This window comes from Taeniopygia guttata, chromosome Z, assembly GCF_048771995.1.
Source record: "Taeniopygia guttata chromosome Z, bTaeGut7.mat, whole genome shotgun sequence".
In the NCBI taxonomy this organism is placed as follows: domain Eukaryota; kingdom Metazoa; phylum Chordata; class Aves; order Passeriformes; family Estrildidae; genus Taeniopygia; species Taeniopygia guttata.
The window spans coordinates 34,998,815-35,020,023 of record NC_133063.1 but is presented as its reverse complement, the minus strand read 5'-3'; the positions used below and the strand labels follow the sequence as shown (position 1 = coordinate 35,020,023).

Sequence of the window (21,209 nt, the reverse complement as noted above, 5' to 3'; positions counted from 1 at the left end):
TGTTTAGAAAAAATACAGAGTAGCATGCGACAAACAACAGGACACAAATAATATTACTCTTACAGTGGAATTCAATTTCCATTCTGGACTAGATGAATGATTTATCCAGTCTAGTCTTTTTTATTATAGTAGTGACTATTAGTGTTTCAGGAAAAATTGTCAGAGATTACTCAATTGGTAATTACTGGAGTAATCATTTTCCTTCAAAAATAGGAGTTCAAATCTGCCTTTTTTTTTTTTTTTTTTTTTTTTTGGCATGTTAACCCGATGGATGTTTCATTAGCCACATTGTAAAGCCTGCCTAAGTCTTAACAAGTCTAGGGGGTTTTGGTTTTGTTTTTTTCTTGTTTTGTTTTTGTTTGTCTTGTGGCTTCTTGTCCTAAATGTCTTTCAAGTTGGAAGAAATAAATTATTTTTACTTGGTTTTTGATATATATGACTTTGTCTTGTCCCAGTCATTGACTACCTTACCACGCATTCTTGCTCCTTTCTTTATTTAAGTGGTCCAAATTTATTTAAATTATTCTCACTATGTCTGTCTCTCAATAATATGTCTTTGCCCTCAGTTAGATGAAAGTACTTGTGCTTCCTTTGACCTGTGGTTTAGCTGTGCTTTTGTCTCTTTGTATCTCCTTGCAGAGGTATTTACTAGATTTGGACAGTTACATTAGGTTGCTTCTTATCTCACTTTAGAGGATTATATTTTCAGAATTGCACTTTTTTTTTAGGTTAATGAGAGGCTTTCTTCTTGACATATTTTTTTTTTTTATCACTGAACAGAGGTGTTTTCATTTGTCAATAAATCTTCACTGTTAAACTCATATGTAAATTTAGAACACAGCAATATATTGAGAACTTGTTATCTTCATCTTAAATAAATGTGTTTCTTTATTGTCATAATCTGCTTTTCTTGGATTTATTACAGGGCCAGGTTTTGAGCTAGGTTGCTACTTGCTTACTGTTTCCAGGAACTTCCTTACCAACTCCCCTGATATGTAACACACTGACAGCTGTGGTGTTCTCCATGCCCTTGGCTGGATGCTGCAGCAGAGGCTGCACCGGCCCAGGGAGTGCCGGAGAGGACAGGTCGCATGCGGGCCTGCATGAAAGTCAAAGCAGGCAAGCAGCAGAGCAGCACAGGATCAGAGGTGAAGGTTCTTCCCTGGCACTTATGCAGAAGGCATGAGATTTGTCCACTGTAACTTGCTGAGCAGAATGCTGAAGAATTTGGTTCATCAGTCTCATTTCTTCTGTTTACTGTCCTATATGTTTGTGTAGTTAAACATAAATGATGATGAGCTTGTTTCCTCTTTTTAAGAGTTTAATATGCTTTCTAAGGTTTAATGCCTATGATAACTCAGATGTACAAAAAATTCGATTGTGTAACCATATAAATATATCTATTAACAGTAAAATACCTACCATCAACAAAAATTGCAATCCTCCAGCATTTTTTGCTGCTCATTAATGGTAAAAGAAGACCACTTCCTGTGGGAGATCTATTATTTTCTGTCATTGATTAGGTAACTAAGATTAGTTACCTAATCAGTTTAATGAAAACCATGACATGGCATTTGTATTTTTGGAGAGATAAACTAGAAAAGAATTGGCTGATCAACCTAACTCTGATCCTTGGAAAGATGTGATAAGAAAGATAATGTAATTTTTTAAAACCTGGAGTGTAACTCTTAAATAAATTCAATCAGCCAATTAAAAAATTAACAAGAGAATGAAACCAGCAGGGATAATTTTTAGATCTGATAGTCAGTTTAATATTATTTTCTTATTTGTCAAAGCAGCTGGCTTACTGAGGAAGAAGGTGAAGCAAGATTTGACTTGTGTTGACTTCATAGCAAGACATAGAGTATATCCTTGGCAGTTACTTAAAACATAATGAGTTAGAAATCAGTAATTTTCTCAGTGATTGTCATGTCTTGGGGTACTTTTGGTGATCTCTCCCAGATATAGGGTAATCAGATATTGCCATTAGTGATTTCAGTCATTGATCAGAAAATGTTTAAAAGGCAGCCAAACATTCCAAATGATAACATGATGACAGCCTTAAAAAGACAAACACTTTTTTGGTACTTTACAGGTGGGGTTATAAAGAATTAGAGGAAATAACAGTGGTATTTTTGAGGGCCTATCCTCAAAAAGGGGCTGCTGGAGAATGTGCTACTTTTTGAGGAAAGAACAGTGCAGATAGTCACAAGGAGAGCAATAAAATATTTGGTCAATGCTGTCCCAAGCATAAAATGTGTCTATGAGAAATCATCTTTATGATGATTTCTTAAGTTCTCCACAGAGAAGGATGGCAAGAGATCCTTGTACATTCTGCAAGGAATCAATTATATTTTATAGCGGGAGACACTTTATAATTTTAGGTGATTTTGACTTTCTGTACAGGGGCTGGTTAGACAAACTTCTCTCTGAAACTGTATGATAGTGTGGATTTTGCATGGAAAATCAGGTTGTTCTTGAAGCTGTCTTTCTCTGCTGGTTTCTCAGTCTCTTTATTAATTTCCCTTTAGTACAGTACTTATCCCTATGAGCCTACCACTTTTTTCAATTTCTTTTCAGTTCTTCATGCATCACTCACCATATAAAAAGAATATGCAGAATGGTATTAATAATTATTTCAAAATTAAGCTTTTTTACCTAAAAAAATTGTGAACTAAGATGCATTTACAATAAATGTGTCGTATTATCTGGCATATAATTTCAAGGGAGTATTGTATGTATGGCATTCTCTTTAAAATAATTTGAGATTCTTCTGTAGGTGCTTGCTCACCATAATTCTTATGTGTGTGTCCTGGTTTCAGCTAGGATAGAGTTAATTTTCTTATTAGTAACTGACATAGCACAGTATTTGGGATTTAGTATGAGAATAACACTGCTAACACCGTCATATTTCAGTGGTTGCTGAGCAGTGCTTACATTAAATCAGGGACTTTTCAGTTCCTTCTGCTCTGCCAGGAGGGAGCCTAGATGCGCCCAAGAATCTGTAAAATAAACATGACTGTGACAGCTGACCCCATCTGGCCATAGGGATATTCCACACCATATGACATAATGCTGAATAGTTTTACACTTTTTCCCCCCCCAACCCAGTTCTCCCCCATAAGCAAGCATTTGTATCATGCTTATCACCCTTCCATGTTAAGCCACAGCTTTGACTAACATTTTTATATCATTCTACCTTCAGTCCTGTCAGAACTAGGGATTCTGGATTAAAATACCAAGCTGTTCTTTGTTAATATTTGTACCCAAAGAACTCTGTGCTCCAGATGTCCTTTCCAAAGCATCTTTTCAAAGCAATACATAATGCTTTACACTACACTTTAATATACAGACCACATTGTTCATTCCTAATTTGCATGTGCAGATTCCATGATCATCTGTGATGTTCATCTCCAAATTATGCTCATCATAACAGTGGTAGGCCACCATCCCACTTGGTAACAAAGATGTGTGCTGAGACATGAAACTGTTTGTTCTGAATATCCAGTACTCTTTCAAACGGCAGTAACCAGGCAATTAAGATAAAAGCAAAGGTACATGAAAAGTTAGAAGGGACCAATCTTATAACATGAATATCTTTTTCTCATGCTGGAAAAACTGTATCCAAAATGATGAAAAAGATTTGTTTTTTCGAAAAAAATTACAGAAAATTGTCTGGAGTCACAGAGAAATGTGTTTGTGAATTACTGTGGGAAGTAAAACCTAAGATCATTAAAAGTAGGAAAAAAAGCCTGTGTGACTTATTGAGATAGAGTCTTTAAGTACTGTTATGTTACCAGTTTTTTCCATCATAGTTGTCTGCTGTCTCCTTTGAATGCTAATGGTGCTCCACCTTGCTCAATACTGACAGGATTTGACTTCATGCCAAGAATGTTTCAGTGAAGAGAGAAATCACAAAACTCAGTGAAATCCAGAATAACATGAACAAAAGATTTACTTGTTGAGATAGTCAAGAACTAACCAACTATTTTGAGACAAAAAAAGTCATTTATTTCCCTTGTCACTGTTGATTACTTTTTTGCTAAAGCTGATTAAGCGTTTCTGCTTGATTAGCTCAGTTTAGGATGAATGGCAGACTGGCCTCTGGACTTCAAACCAGCACTTAGCTTTAAATAACTGCTCACTGCCAGGCTCTGCATAGCTCACACTCCCTGCCCACTAAATTAATTTTCATTTATTAAGAAACTCCACTAAAATCATTGAGGACTCTTGATATTAGAAGGGTGATAAAGAAGGACAAAAACTGCCTCTTACTATATAGTGTTGATATTTAGCGCCACAATGCCTTTCTGATTGACCTTTCTACAATGAAAAGGACACAAAGTTGAAGTTTTATTCCAAAGAAAAGGGAAAAGTTTTGAAGTTAAACAATCTGTCCTTTTGTAAGCCTGAAATCATTTAAAAACTTTGTATGCTTTTGACATGTAAAATACAAAGGTAATTTGCAAATACAGAAAAAGGGAACATAAAAATGTATTCCTGAAGGACTGTTTCATGACTGGGTTAAAAGATAAATTGACAGCATCTCTTGGGGACATAAAGATGACTAGCTGTACATTATTTTTCTATCCAGGTGCACATAGGAAAGAAAAGGAATCAAAAGGAAAATGGCACTCCAGGCTGTCTGTCATGCAAATGTTTCTATAGCCAATCTCCTATTCAATAAGCTGTTTTCCTGTCAGATATCCTTCCTGTAAGCACCAAAGTTCCTCTCTGTTTTTTTTTCCCTAGTTCCTCTTAGTAGCAAGAGTTGGACTGACCCTAAACGTGGTGGCTTTATGCCTTGGAAGGTTGTATTAATATTTCCTCTTATGCCTCAGGCCTTGCGCACAAATTATTGTTTTCTTCTTCATCTGCTGCTTTACTGAGTTCAGATCTGCACAACTGGAAGGAAGAGGCTAGTGACCCAGCTGGAAGTGGAGAGGGAGTGAGGGAATGAGTGAGGGAGTGAGTGAGTGAGTGAGTGAGTGAGTGAGTGAGTGAGTGAGTGGGACTGAGTGCAATAAACCCACAGTTCTCGTGCTTCTCACAATCCCTCCCACTCTTGCAGTGACACAAGCACAGGGAAGAAGACTGTGAGTGGTACAGAGTGGTACAGAAGGTCACAATGTGCTGTCAGTCACCACCATCCCAGGAGCAAGAAGGACCCTTTGAGGGCAGCCTTGCTGATCCCAACAGCTGAAGAGAAGGTACTAAAAAAGGAATTTGTGACCTGATAAAGCAGGTAAGCTGAGAAATTACTTTGTGCATAGGGAAACAGTTTGCCAGTTTGATGGAATAATAATAAATTATAATAAACAGCTGGAATAATTTTTGAGGCAAAAGCTTCAAACAAGAGACACTAGATTATATAATACTATTTAATCTCTTTCTTTACCCCTTTTAAATATTGATCAGTTGATATTCTTTAAGCTTTTCTAAATCCTTAGATGGCTTATGTTTATTTTATTTAAGCATGCTTTCATTGAGCACACAAGACTTTCCTTTTCCAAATATGTGTTTCTACTCTACATTGAGGTGAGCAGGGCTAGCTGGATTGTGAGGTGCTTTTCAATGCAAATAAAACAAGTGTGCTACAGCTTTACTGGATCACCAGCATCTCTCAAAACTAGATATTGATTAACTTTGAAATAATGACCAGAAAGCATTTCTATTATAGCTGTATTTGCAGATAGAATCACATCTGAATTCACTGTACAATTTGATAGAGCACAAGTGACAGACTGAAAATCCCATGCAATTTATATTTTATGCAAAAGAACCAAGACAGAAATTTTGAAAGCTTTCTCCTCACCCCATTTCTTTTTCACCTGTGAAAATTAAGGTGAAAACTCACCTTATAGGAACTTCTATGAATGAAATAGAAAGGAGCAAAATCTGTTCTTTTTGTTTTTTGTTTGTTTTTTTTTTTTCTAGAGATGTTTGAGAAATTGATATTATTTGGTTTAAATTCAAAATTAAATTAAGATGACATTAGTATAATTGGATTACTTACATGGTTCAGTTTTAATGGCTCTCCTTACACTTTTACTGTGAAAAATTCATCACTATTTAATTTAGACCTTTTTCAACATATTAGCATATACTCCAACATTATTCTCTTATCTAGATCTTGGCTATGTAATCTCTTTTTTAAACTCAGCTCAAGCTCATCATGGGTAAATTTCTTTTGATTCTGTTGCCACTTTTCTATGTCCTCTTTTAATTCATAGCTCTGATATAGAAGTACAAAATCAAAGATTTTCTATAGCCTGAGGATTCTAACAAGATCAAAGCTTTAAGATTACATTTGTTGTTAATCTGCTGAGAATGCATCTTAAAATATTTAAATTGTGAGAGAGATTACATGTCCTGATTGCATATCCCAGTATACACCCACAGAATACTCTAATATCTTTTAAGTTTCTGTTGATGTTTCCTCACAGTGTGAAGGAGACCACAGCATACCATTGTTGGTAATAACCTCGCACTGCAGGTGCCTGTTATAGAAGCACCAATCTAAAAAGTTAAGTGGCTGGTTTTATTTGGGGAAAGGAAAATGTGCAAAATTTTTATTTTCTTTTCAAGTGTTACTTCCATTCCAACTCATGTTTTTGGTTTTTTTGGGGTTTTTTTTTTGTTTTGTTTTGTTTTGGTTTTTTTTGTTTTGTTTTTTTTTTTTTTGTAAAGAGCTGAGAAAGCTTTGAAATACAGCCAAAGTTGATCACTTTGGGTTTTTGTCATAAATGTGTGGTTTTAATAGAAAATTGTATTTTTTTGTATTTTTGTCTGCCACGGGATAGTTGGTAGCACCTGTGTACCTTGAAAAGATGTTCAAGCATTTGTGCCCTAAGAGTAGGGCACAACATGTGTTAAAACCAACAGATCCTGAAATTATGTGGCATTCATAATAAGTGCCTGACAACTCACTTAGCAGAGGAACTGTTTTTTTCTCTGCTTGCACATAAATGTAAAAAAAATTTGGACAATTGATGTGGTTGTTGACCATTTGCATCTGAGCGCCACAGTAGATTCATGCTTATGTGTCACTTCTACAGATAAAAAAAGCCAGTTACCTTAGACTGGAAGACCTGTCCATGCCATTATGATATTCACAAGCTCCTTTAGAAGCCCTGCGCGTATCCATGTACACAGATGGTGATAGGGTATTTTATCAAGGTTGTTGACAATGTATTGAATCAGAACAGACACAATTAGCATGGCTAACCGCTAGAGAGGAGGAAAAAAAAAGCTGTGTTTTCTGCTAGTATGATTGCAACATTTTGAATATAAATTGGAATAGTTCCAAAATCCAGTATAAGTATGAGGGTTTCTTCACTAGAAATACTTACTGTAGGTATATTGGTGAAATTCCATTACAGTAACTCTAAATATATCTGTATATCTCTATATCATTTTGTTTGTAAATATACAAATACGTTTTGTGATTAGTTTTCTGTCTCTTCTGATTCAGACTGAATATGTTTTTCAACTTTCTGTTAAAAATTGAAAATTTCTGTATCTTAAGTCAGACGATGGCAATGGTTTAAGAAGGTATGTGAAAATTGTAATAGAAAAGAAAAAAAATTTCCCAATTCTATTTTGTAAGGTTTGCTTTCTACAACAGCTGGGTGTTTACAGCAAACTGCAGACAACAAATCTGAGTGTAAAAATAATGTAATATGATACTGACATGCCTTCATGCTCTGCAGATGCTATATGTATGAGACGTTACTTGTTTGGCTAGTGCCGAAGTACTTACTGAAATAACTGCAAGGTCTCTTAAGCCCCAGCGGTACCGTGCAAATGCAATGCTTCCTTTGAAGTCAGGGGTTAGTCACAACCTCAGCACTCTCCTGGCTACTCCGTGTTGCTATCTCCTGTGGAACCCTCTATGAACTGAGGTGTTCTCCTGACGCTATGAAGGAGGTTGGAGACCTGGCTGACAGTAACATAAATTGGGCTAGGAAACCAGAGAAACAGTTTTTGTTCTTTGCTTTGCTTGTGTGAATTGTTGCGTGACCTTCAGTGGGTTACCGTGGTGGGTTAACCTCGGAGCACAGCCACGCTGCTCTCTCACCACCTCACAGTGCCAGGAGGACAAAAGAGAGTGGGAAAGCTCAGGAGACAAGTACTGTCTCGATCCAAACACTTTCAACTTGCAGTAAATTATTTAATTCATTGCCAATTAAAATTAGGGTAGGATGGTGGGATACAAAGACAAAAATTAAAACAATAGCTTTCCCCAGCCCCTTCACCAGGCTCAGCTTCACTCCTCTACCTTTTTTCCCCAGTGCAAGGGGATGGGGAATGAGGGTTGTACTCTGTCTGTAACAGAGCCACTGCTTCCTTCTGACTTCATTCCCCTGCTCCATGGGAAGCATGGGTTCTTCACATGGAATTCAGTCTTTTCATGAGCTGCTACAGCATAGGCTCATCCCCATGGGTTGCCTGCTCTGACATGGGAGGTGTCTGAAACTGAGGTACTTAATGCAGGCATCTAGTGTATCAAACTCCTAATCCTGATATAACCTGTTTTTAAACCTTGCAACCTCTAAGAAGTCTTAGGCACAATGGAATCTTATTTCTGCTTGAACGTAAGTCATGGGTAAGACAGCCTTTTATCTTGATAGAGACCCTTAAAACTAAAATAATCTGAGACAATAGGAGTATACAAATACTATGAATTTACTCTAAATTGCTAAAATTCATCCAAAATTTCTAAACCAATACTTATTACAACAACTTGAATGTTTCTCTCAGTGGGGAGATAAGAACTTTTTGCAGCAGAAAAGGAGTGAGCTGGAAACTAATGAACTTCCTCCTAATGCAGTTTTTGAAGCTCTTTGCAGTCTTGAAAATGTCTAACTGGCACCAAATATGATGCACTGGCTCATTGCTGGATATGAATGACTATTGTGTGCCATGGCTGATGTAAATTAAAATTATGGTGGAGTAAAGAGTAAAAAACTGTCACTTAAGTATACTTTGTATATATATACAGTATTATATACACTGAAGTAGTATTTCACTTTCACCAGAGTATTCTTGCTGTGGCTGGCTGTAGAATAATGCAATAGTCTGATCTCTGCTCTAAGAATGTAATTTCATTACTGTAAAAACAGGCACTGTTGAGAGGAACTCCAGGTCTCCAGGCATCAAACTTCAGATCCTTCTGATCTCTGTGTCAAAACTTTTGCTAACATCAAGGAATCCCAGGTGCCCTTGCTGGAACCTACTGAATGTACTACAAATCTCTCTTTGGAGGAATTATTCCCTGTACTTCTTGTCCAGTGAGTGATCATCATATTCTGTTTATTTCTTGTTTCCCATCTTTCACATTTGGCAGCTGAATTTCAAACCCCTTGTATGTGCTTCTTTCCTCTGTCCTAGTCAGGTAATAATTTTCCAGATCTTATTTTTACAAAAAAATTCTGCTTCTACTGTAAGCACGATTTCCTCTAACTTTTTATTTTGCTCAGCCTTGACAAAGCTTTCCTATAGGCTCTGAGTGTTTTTTTATCTAGTGTGTTGGCTGAATTGTTGTGTCAGTTTTGGCACAAAAGTTGAAAAATTGCATTTAATATCAAGGCGCAGGTGAGGTGCAGTTGGAAGGGAAACAATCTGATATGGTGCAAAATACAAAGTAGGAAAAAGTAACAAACATGGCTGAGGTACTTGACAGTCCTTTTGACTTTATGTTTTGACTTTAAACATGTATAGGGGGCACCACTATCACAGCTTAAAAACCTCAGATCTTATAAAGTATTTGTATTATTTTATACTGTGATCTTTGAAAGAAACCTAGATAAAAATATGTTTTGTCACAATGATGGACAAAATGAAGCAATCATTAGTGCAGCTGACACGTGCTTTTCAGAAAGCAGTATCTACAGCAATTTTCTGATTTCTCTCTGCCTCTCCGTAGGGAGTATTTTTAATATCAGTTTTATACACTCGTCAGATGAACAGGCTGTTGGTTTCAGTAAGCGCTATGCAACAGTTTCCATAACTCCAGCACCCTGTGCCTAGTATTTAACATAATAATTGAGGTTATTTCATAAAAGTCTCTTTAGTAGAAAAGTAGGAAAGAAAAAATTCTTGCTCTGTCCTTAAGCTTGAAAAGTTTTCTTTGAGAGAATGCCATTGGAGATCTAAGTAGTAACTGAATGGTTAAATTAAAGGTAAGTCTGAAATGATTTTTATAACCTCCTTAATAATGATGAATCTGAATATAACTAGGAAGCTTTATCTCTTCATTAAACTGTGTTCTTCAAATACCTTTTGTCAAAATTGAAATAAAAGTGTTTATATATACACTTTCTTGTTATTGTGGGTATTGAGGCATTTTCTCTGGATAGAGAAAGGATTGCCTCTGTGACAACTCTAAAGAGTGTGAGCTTCTCAGAATTTGTGGGCATTTTTGAACCCAAAGTCGCTTGATATTTTTCTGGATTTGTACTGAGAGATAAGATAAAGTTTCCACTGATTTTTGGTTTGCATCTTATCTCCCAGTTTATTTCCAGGTGCAAATTATGACTACAGTCCCAGACTGTAAGCTGGCTTCAATTAAACGGATGGTGACATTAGCAGAAGTTAGTGTTGGATTTGCTAAAGTCTGAAGAGACATCTTTTCTCCCTTCTCAGCCATTTCTTCTTGCCAGTAAGAAAGTTTCTGTTAAAGTGCCTGGTGTCTAAATGTGAAGTCTAACAGGCATTTCTACAAGTGAGTTTTACTTCTTATCACATTCATATAGTGCTAGCAAGTTTTTAATTTACTTTTTTTTAAAGAATAAGATGAAAGAGAGGTGTCTTTGAGGCATTTAAAATAAAAGGAGCTTGTACTTCAGGATGAATCCAAGTACAAATAATTTTCATGACCAGAGTTTACAGAACAAAGATTACAGAAACTACAAGGTGATCTCAAAAATATGTTATTCAGGAGCCTCTGTCTTGCTGTGTCAAACCTTTTCCCAGTGATGATAAGTTTGCAGCCTTCTGTTTTTTGTTACTTAAGGATGGTCCACCTGTATCCCTTGTCCTGCCTGACGTGACATGGAACTATTTCCTATGGAGAACTAGCTAAGTTGCATGCCTGACATTGCTAAAGAAAGACCTGTGATAAAGGTAAGTAATCAGAGAAAGTTTTGGATGAACTAAAAAGGAATCAACTGCAGAGAAGTAAAGTATGTGGAAAGCTGTCTACTTGAGGACGACAGTGAAGTTTCTGATGCCATCAGTTTGTTTTGTGACTTTGGACAGGACAGCGTTGGCCCTGGGCATACCCCAGGGAAATGATACTCCCATCTCCAGAGTAGGACACAATTAATTCTGCAATAAGAGTGAAGAAGCATGATCGTCTCACTTGTCTCCGCATTTCAAATAAGGAAATAGTTGAAATGTGAAACTTTTTTCAGCCCTTTGAATAGAATGAAAAATTGTGAATTTCAAACAGCTACATCTATCTTTGTAAACCTCTGCTATCAGCAGATAAACACATTTCTGGCTGCATACACAGTAGTGTTGCTTACCACATTAAATAGAAGAGTTTTTATGTAAAAATTAGTATCTTATTTTATTAAGGGTAATAACCATGGAATCTTATGTATATATGTGCTAAAAAAATAACACGATTTTGGTTACCAATCTTCCATAACAACTAGAGATGCTTTTAACATAAGCATATATTGTTGTATTGACAGGTGTTGAAAAGAACTACATGAGAAACAGTGGAGATCTATAAGTTTGCTTTCCAGGCCTCAAGGGAGTCTGTGATGAGAAAGAACTGTGCTGATTCTCACCTACTGAGGCAGTGATAACAAAGGATCCAGGTGGGAACAAATCCTTTTCCTTCATGATATTCACAGTGCATCCCTCATAACCCACAGTGCATGTCTCTCGGGCAAGCTTAGGAGAAAGTAGGAGTTAAAGAATCTTACTGGAACATATAGCCCAATTTGCTGCATTCACAGACAGTTATTTCTGTAATCCCTTTAAAAACATGATCAAGCTCCACATTTGACTGGTTAAAAATTGTGATAAGAGCAACTTCTGGGATGCTTTCAGTTTCTGGCTCCTTTTTGAGTTACATATATTTTTCATATTTACAATCTAAATATATTCACTGTCAATTATTTCTGCTCTTCCTCCCTCTCCCCTTGCCTTGTGGTTTATGCAAAACAGAGCTCTTGAGTTGTTCACTGACAATTTCCTGTAATCTTTCCATTTTTCACTGTTACTGCTAACTATGTAACTGCAAGGAGAATTATTACTTATGTGAGGAAGCTCTGTTAATAAATTGGGTTTTAAAAGTTCTGAGTACTTCCCAGAGGAATAGAAAAACTGCTTAGGTAAAGGGAAACATTCCCAGTGCTGTACTTACACTATTAGAGCTGCAGTTGTTTGTGGTCATGCTACACCTCAGCTCAATCTGTGCTCCTAAGGAGTGTGATTTAGAAGCTAACAAGGTTGTTGCCATGGTACTGGTGTTGGCACGCTGGCATTTTTCGGAGGTAGTGGTGAAGTTATTTCAAGGCAGAGCTGCTAGTGGCTGGAAGTCACTAGGTCATTCTGTGGAAAGCACTGAACTTCCCAGTGTCACCCAGAAGGAATATAGTTATTCTAGTCTGAGCCTGACCCTTGGCATGAGCCAAGGCAATGTATGTGAAGGCAATTGGTAAATTCTCTTCGGAAACACACTCTCCATGTGGAAGATTGATAGGGATGTTCCTAAGACTGGAACTCCTGTGCTGCAGTTTTGAGGTGATGGCACTGTATATCTGCAAGAGAAACACCCAGGTGTGCAAGGATTAAATATAGTAAGTCTAGGGTATTTCATATTAGCATTTCTTTCAGCATAAACGGAACCGTGAAACTGTGCCTGCTGGTTTCTCCCTTAGCCTTGAATTTGTATTTGATATTTTTAATGGGACTATTGATAAAATTAATTTCTGCAAGTTTTACCTTACTCATTTTGATTTTAGTTGGTTTTTTGTTTGTTTGGTTTTTTTTGTTTGTTTGTTTTGGTTTTTTTTTGGGCAGGGTGGCAGTCCCCTTGGGCTGTGTTGTGACCTATTGAGTTTATAATTGGAGGCAAACCAAAATAGTACCACTAGAGAGTGTGGCAATGATCTCATTAAAAAGTCAACATTTGCTAATAGAGGAAAACTGATGTTGAAAATGCCTTTAGGTGGAAATTCTTAACAAGCTGGCTTCACTATAATGATCACTTACATACCTATTAAGGTTGCATTTCTTTATGAGAATTCATTAATTTATTGTAGAAATGCTGAATAAAGATGCCATTTCTTTTCTAATGTGTCATTTAGAAGTAGGCTAAGATGCCATTATCTCCCATGGAAGCAGTAAAATAAAGGGCTTATGAGTTCTGAACTCTTTTTGATACCACAATTAGTACTGCTGCAGTTTAACCATCAACAAAGATGCTATAATTTGCTACTGAAACAGAAAAGTGAAGGGCTTGTAAGCCTGAACTTTTCTTCATACCACAACTACTATTGCTGCAGATTAACTGTCTAATACCTACTTTAGGTTAGTTATTTGGCATCCTGTTTTAAATAAATGACAAAAAAAAAATCATTTAAAGCAGGGAAAAATAATCACCTAGGAAATGAGAAGGTTTAATGTAGACTTAGCGCATTTAGAGTATTTACAAAAAAAGAGAAAAGGGTTTGTCTTGGCTTCATGTTGGGCTGCAAATTTCAAGGCACCTGAAAGCGTTTTAGCGAGGATGACAAGCTGTAATATCCAGCCTCCTTAGGTAGCTGGTTTGACATTGTTCTTAGCTACAAATCTGTAGGGAGCAGAACGGCTAATGAAGTAGCTTTAAAACCAGCTCAGAGTTTCAGATTAGGTTTACTTAAATGTGAAAGAACTCCTCTGAGCTGTTGTAGTTTCCATGAAAGATGGGTATAAGTCTTTATGGAACTGACTGTGGCTGCCAAACCCAGAAATGTATGCTCACTTTGAGCATATAAGCAGTGTATATATTCATAGAGGCTGAACTGCACAATATTTATCATGTCCCAAGCTGTTTATCTGAATTGAGCATTTTGTGGGACAGATATTTAATGGATCAGGGGAGAAGTATGGCATGTGGTCAAGGTTACCAGGAAAAGGCAGTGAACTAAGGGCTGGGATGAAACATCAGTAAAAAGACAGGATTGCAGAGAAGAATTAACATCTGAGACAGCCTTAGAATTAAAGGTCTTTGGATGACACACAAGAGGACTGGAAGCATCAGGGGATAGGAGGTATGGGCTGCAGAGCAAAAGAATGAGAAATGAGATACACAGACCTAGCTCTTACCTCTTTGACTCCTCATGCAAAGTGGTCTCTCTAGGAAAATCATATCCTATTATATGATTTAAGTCTATCCGAAAGTTATAGAATCACAGGACAGTTTGGCTTGGAAGATCATCTCATCCAAACATTCTGCCCCAGGAGACCGGGGGAACACCTAACATAAGCATAGGCAGGAACACCTACCACTTGACTAGGTTGCTCCACAGCCTGTCCAACCTGGCCTTGAACATTTCCAGGGATGGGGCATCCACACATTGCTCTCTGCGCATTCTGTTTCAGTGCCTAAGCATTCTCATAATAAAACATATATCCATGTATCCAATCTCAATCTACTCTCTTTCAGCTGAAATCATTGCTTGTTGTCCTGTCTCTACAGATCTCCGTAGAAGGTTTCTTTTCACCTTTCATTTAAGTCCTCTTTACATACTGAAAGGCAGAAACACAAGGTCTCCCCAGAGCCTTGTCTTGTCTAGGGTGAACAACTCCAACACTCTCAGCCTTGCAAGGCAGTTTCACCCTCTGATCATTTTAATGGACTTCCTCTGGACCTGACCAAACAGGTCTACCTCTTTTATGTCACTCCTAAATGGATGTCCTCTAGGTATCAAAAGTGAGGCAAGATTTGCCCTGTGGGAAAGAGATCATCAAAACCTTCAGTTACAATAATATTTTGCCTGAGTGAGTAGAGCAAAGCTAGGTGAGCTTACAGAAAATAAAACCAAATTTCTGTTACAGTAAATTCTGTGAAAGCATCCATCATGTCATAGTAGAAGAAGGCAAAGAAAAAAAATCAGGTAAAATTTGTTTAACCAAAATTGGTTTATTTATTCTTTGTATTGCAGAATAGCCTTTATAATTCATTAAATAGGAATAATAGAAATTCTAGGCTTTTCTTTCTAATTAAGAAAACCTTTGTGGTATAGTCCATAATTTACTTACATATATGGGAAGACAGTCTTAAGAATATGGAGAGAGTTTTAGGAGATTGAAGAAGTGACATAGTGACATACAAATAGGAAAAATACTTCCTTTCTTTAATTAATATACACTAAACTCTCCATCTTGAAACTTTCATGGACTCATTCATTCAATGTTCAATTCAGTGTGGGTGCAAGCCAATCAGTCTTTATAAAAAAATAAAGAATCAACATTTAGTCACAAGTTGTCTTAGAAATGTTTGTTTAAGTTTTAGCACTTTTCCCAGTCATTTGAAGTTATGTGAAGTGTCAGGTATATGTAGCACCTATTCAAAAATTCTTAATTTTGGCATGATTTTTTTTTTTTGGTGTGCTATTTTTTTTTTAATTTTTTCTGCGTTTTTTGTTTACTGTGGGTGATATGTAGAAGATTGGGTAGTTTCTGCACTATTCCATCTTGTTTTCTGTAACCACTGACCAGCAGTAGCACCTTCCTCTAAGCAGGAGACAGAAGAGGACTCTCTTAAGTGTTAAGCACTTGGTTACTTATATTCTTTTGATCAAAGGAACTTTGAGGTAAACACACAATGCGTACCAGAATTTCCTTCACTTTAGGGTGGAAACAAATCTGTTTAATCTGCTTCCTACAGGTTCAAACTAGAGAATTCAGCACTAGAAATACACAATACAGTAGTTTGGGTAAGAAAATAAGGATTTTTAGGAGGGTGCTGCTGTAAATGCTCACCATGTGCCTAATATCTGTTGTGCTTCTGGACCACAGCAGATTTGAGAAATTTTGAAGTTGTAGATTTTCTCAATAATATGGATTTAGAGTGGTTGTTTTAGCAGATCAATAGAAATAGCAGAAGAGGTTATTTCTGTGCAATTTTCTGTCACTAAGAATTCCATGTCTGTCGTGGACCAAATCAGCTCTACTATCACAAGAAAAAGTAGTTATTCTCTGTCCACTTTATTTTCCTTCTCAGTCCCCATATCATCCCATCTAGTCCCCTTCCCACACTGTAGCATGTCCATGTAAGGCAGGGATCCAGCTCTGAGAGAGCTTCACTTCACAGTATCTGGTCCAAGAGCATGATTTGGAAGCCTGCTGTGCAGGTGATTCTGCTGTGACCTCCTCTCTCACTTTATTACTGTCACAGTGTGCCCAAATCAAGCTATTTCTCTTTCTGCTATTACTGCCACTAGATGTGACAAAATGAACTATCTGGGGCCTGTCTATCATATGTAGGCTCTTCTCTCCCTCTTTCCAAAGGTGTTAAATATGAAAACTAGTGTCAGTTTCAGTGCCTCTGGAAAGCCCAGGCACGCTGACTCTCAAGTGTTGCAAACCTCCTGCTTGCTGACCACTCTGAAGGCACATAAAGGGTGCAATCCCAGAAGCTTGGGAGGACAACTCAGTTTACACTTGCTCCTTGGGTTATTGAAAGGTTCCTCTCTTGCTGCTTGTATATATTTCTGAGATAAAACTCCTCTGAAGCAGACTGCAAGGGCTGATGTGGATGAGAGAAAGGGACATCACCTGTGTGCTGACTTCAACGTGAATGAGCTGGGGCTCTCCATCAGAGTTATTGTGAGGTCCAGAGGGGGTTAGTGACAAGTCGCTGGCTGCACAGAAGATTTGTGAAACATCAGGATACCTGTGCACCCTGGCTGGGGCAGTGGAATGGTCCTGGGTGGTCCACAGGGACCCCCACTTCTCCCATCAATCCTCCAGCCTGCACCAAGTTGTGCAGAATGTGATGTTATTGCTCAGTCTCACCCAGATCTGATTTTGTCATAGCACAGTTGGAGAATGGCACTGGGATAGTTGGAAGAATATATAAAAATTGTCTAGGCAAACACCAAAAATGCACATAATCCCAAAAACAAGTAACTCTGTGTGACTAAACAACGCATATAAATAAAATGACAAACATCTAAAATTTTCAATAACTTGGAAATCAATATTGACTTTTTGTTATTACGATTTCATCTCTTGCTATCATTATAAGACACTTTAATAACAAAGACAGGTCATACTGGTAACATTTTATATGAACAACGGTGTTTTTACAAAGACTGACATTCATCTGAAAAGAAGAAATGTTCTAACAAGCCATTTCTTTCTTAATTTCCAACTTAATCCACTTTAATTTTTATCTGAAATCCCAAAGTGCTAGCATAATCTGAAATCTCCAAAAATTTAGAGGAACTTTAGAAAGCTAGTTTTACTGCTTAGAATGTTTACAAATCAAAGTCCAGAGAACAATGTTAGGTTTTTTTACTCTTTACTGCAGAAGCCGTGCCTCTCTATCACCTACATATTCTTTCAAAGTCATTAATTTTTCATACTGAATAAATTGCCAATTTTTGCAAGCACTCAAATACTAGAAAAGTGAAGGGATGGCAAAATTTGTTGCACATCCTATAGACATAAAAACCTATTTTAGAGGCTTGTGTGCATCAGCATTGCAAAAACCATCTCTATGATGCACTATTACACACTACAAATCAACAGTTATCACTGATAATCTTTTATTAGGGAATTTACATTTCAAAGAGTTGGTGTCAATTTTTCATCTTCCTCTTATCCTACCCTTATATCCTTCACAGAAAAAAATTAAAGGGCATTTATTTTGAAACAAAAGATAAAGTGACCCAGTTCTACTTTGAATAAAGCACTTCCATATACAAGTACTCAGATGGATAAAACTTTACAAATTAATAAAAAATATCTCTTCATCTTTTTAAAAAGTAACTCTATTTTCATACTGTTTAGAGTCTTGGAAGCAACTGAATGTTTTGCTCCTATGTGTTACATAATGTGTCAAAGAACGTTCAATCTCCACAAGTATTTCTGGTTGTAGAGCAGCTTTTGGTCTCATTTATTTTTACATTAAAAAATGTAATCTTTTTGGAGTTTTCTCTGGCTTAAATTCTGTACCACATACCAGAAGTAAACTCTAAAACCTTTGCAAAATCTGATTATATCCTATAGTGATACCTTTTCTTCACAAGAAGTCTATGTTTGAAAAAAGATTTATGTGCTTAGCTTTTTTTAGAAGTCTCTTGGCCCAAAATTAGATATTCATAAGTTTTCTGCTCACTTTCATCTTCGTCAGCAGACTCCAAAACCTTTATCATTCTACAGCACCTGAACTTTTCTGCAGAGAGCATTCAGCATGTGTCCCTCCTTTGCTTAAATACCTTTGAATACTTCATACATCAGTCTCTTCAAAAGCAATCATAAAGGAAGCTAGTAGTTTTCTCCCATCAAGCAGCTCAGTGTGAATAGTCTTTTGTTTACCCATGAAGTGATTTTACATCCACACCTCCTAACATGCTGCATTGCCTCCTAAATTACACTGTACTCTCTGGTACGACTGTTCTGGTTCACTCCTACGAAGCTGTTCCCAATTCCCAGATGCTCCATTTGCTTTAGAGTATTTTGGAGTAACTGTTGTGGCAGTAGTTTTGTGTATGTGAGTGCACGAGCTTGGGCTTGGACAGGTGCCTGAGATTCTTCTAAAGGATGTGTTCAAATTTCAAATAATTGCTGGTACTCCTGCTTGTACTCTAGTTGATATTCCTTCTGTTTAGATCGTGGTTATTTTAGCCTTCCTTGCCTAAAGCTTCATCACTAACTTCTGATATAGTCTTTGCTAGTTTTCACTTAGCAGAGTTATTCAGCAGTAAGAAGGCCCTTTGTCACTCTTCTTGTTGCTGTCAGACATGTCTGTGAGAAACTGAAGATATGGCTTTCTTATGCTAGCTCTGAACATTAAATAGTCAAAATAAAATGACCCAAAAGGTGTGGAAAGAGAGACAGCCCACAAGCAGAGTTTTTTGTTGGTTGCTGGCAGCTTGGGTAGCTTTTGCTGTGGTTTCTCTTGGTTGGATTTGCCATCTGGCCTGTCCCTCCATTTTTCATCCTCTGAAGCACTGTGGGTGCTTGTGGACCTTTGTCAGGTGGCCCCATCTTGGCTCTGGCTGGGTGGGACACCTGTGGTGACATTCTCTGGCTTACAGCTGTGACTCTTTATTTTGTTCCTCATGGGGCAGCTGTTGCTGCTTTAGCCGCTTCTATCATTTCTCACCCACCAGACTGTTGTGCTGCTACTGCAAAACATGATTGACATTTCTCCTTGAACTCATTCCTCATAAAGGGGCAATATAGCAACACACTACCAGGTCAGATATATGGATGTGACAACCTCTGGGCTGCAGAGTCAGGGACCTGAAGTATTTTATAGTCTATTCATGGAGCAGTAATGCCACAGCAAGTACCTCGACAGATACAGGACAGTTCTATCTGCAGATTCAGGTCATTTTCATCTAGTGATTTCAAAAAAAGTTTACATTTTAAATTGCTGCTTAGAAGTGTTCATTTTCTTTATTTAGAATGTAACAATGGAAGAGCTGATCTGTATGACAGCAATTATCATGGTGGTGTTATGTTTTTGATACACAGACCATGCAGCAGAAAATGAGGACCTACAGATTGAGGTGCCAGAGGGAGAGTATAGTGCAAATGCTGATTGAACCTAATTATTTGGGGCGTGGGGGGAGGGAGAAGGGGGGGGGCTTCATTTATTTGTTTGTTTTGTTTATAAGTAAATGACTTGCATTAAGACTAATCAAAAGGAAGCAGCTGTTCTGTGTCTGCGTACCAATTCTAAAATTGTATTGAAAAGTAACAGGAAAAGAGAGCTAAATGATGAAACAAGGATATCTTAAAAAGTCATTATTCGGTTTCTCAGGAAAAATTAGTTTAGAAAAAGCTGTTTAAACTTACTTCTATTGTTTGGAAGCAGAACTGTGGTATTATTATTTAGTACTGTCCCCTTATTTTCTCTGAGTGGACTAGCTCAAATCACAACAGTCTCTGTAGTCAAAGGCTTGAATTGCACGAGGATAGGTAGCTGGGATGAGTTTCTCTGTTCATTTGAATCTATTTCTGAGCAAGTAAAGGCATTTTCACTAGAACAATAGAGAGGCTAGAGAACAATGAGGCTAGAGGATTTCTGGTATCTATTGGCTTACAGAGAATCAGAGACTGAAGCACATGAATATGGGCCCTACCATGGTTTGACACTGGCACAATGCCAGAGCCCCATGAAAATGCAACCTATCAATCAAATGCTGTGAAATGCGATCGAGAACAGAGCAAAGCAGGCCAAACTTAATAAGAAAGGAAAAACTTTATTACACTACTACTACTATAAAAGGAAAAGAAAGAAAAGGAAAAAAAACCACACAAAATTCAAAAGAAAACCTTCCAAAACATTCCTCCTCCCACCACCCAACTCCACCAAACCACAATGAGACCCATTTAGATCCTTAATCAAGATTTCACCCTTCAAGATAATCAATACTGAGTCCATTGGGGAAGAGAGGAGTCCCCCTCGCACCATAGACCCCCAGGAAACACAGCTGCCACCTCTTGTGTTTCCATGTCACACGTGGTACTGCCCAGACACACTGGCCAAAGTGACACTCTCCTCTCCATGTCACAGTGCTCTCACCACCGTGCATGGACAGAGACTGCTTATAGGGCCCCTTTAAGGATGCTTTGCCAAGGACCAACAGGAACAACAGTCCAGTGTCTCATTTCAGAACTAGAGTCCCCCCCATTTTCCCCTGGGGCTGAGGGTCCAAGAACAGAGATCGCCTTCTCTTCTTCTCTGAAGACGGAGGACATCATCACACCCTACTCAGCTTTTCTCTGTTCATTCCTGAACTGGTAGTTGCTGAAGGAGTCTCTTGGCTCACTAGTGCATCCCCCTAAAATGCAGTCCCTCTTGGAAGAAGGAGTGGTTCAGTCTATGGTTAACAAGAAGAGTCCAGCCAAAAGCCACTCCATCATCTCCCCCCAACCTTCTTCTCTGAACATCTGAGGTCTATCTCTCTTTCCTTCAAATTGAGGAGAAGTAATATTTCATAAAGCCTTCATTTCCCAGGAAAGGA

The 21,209-nt window shown here is 37.6% G+C and overlaps 2 long non-coding RNA genes across 3 annotated transcripts in view; one reads left to right on the top strand and one right to left on the bottom strand.

The window, feature by feature from the left end:
- Positions 1-21,209, bottom strand: part of LOC115490947 (uncharacterized) — a 65,315-nt gene that overhangs the window by 7,492 nt on the left and 36,614 nt on the right. Inside the window, exon 2 of one of the 2 annotated variants that reach the window (XR_012053015.1) lies at positions 2,938-3,002. The exons of the other annotated variant lie outside the window; for it this stretch is intronic. This is a non-coding gene — a long non-coding RNA (uncharacterized lncRNA). The remainder of the gene's footprint in view (positions 1-2,937; positions 3,003-21,209) is intronic. 2 annotated transcript variants of the gene reach the window in all.
- The window catches only part of LOC115490948 (uncharacterized), a 25,424-nt gene extending 4,215 nt beyond the window's left edge, over positions 1-21,209 (top strand). Inside the window, exons 2-5 of the long non-coding RNA XR_003956877.4 lie at positions 5,072-5,245; positions 9,126-9,293; positions 11,018-11,127; positions 11,703-21,209. This is a non-coding gene — a long non-coding RNA (uncharacterized lncRNA). The remainder of the gene's footprint in view (positions 1-5,071; positions 5,246-9,125; positions 9,294-11,017; positions 11,128-11,702) is intronic.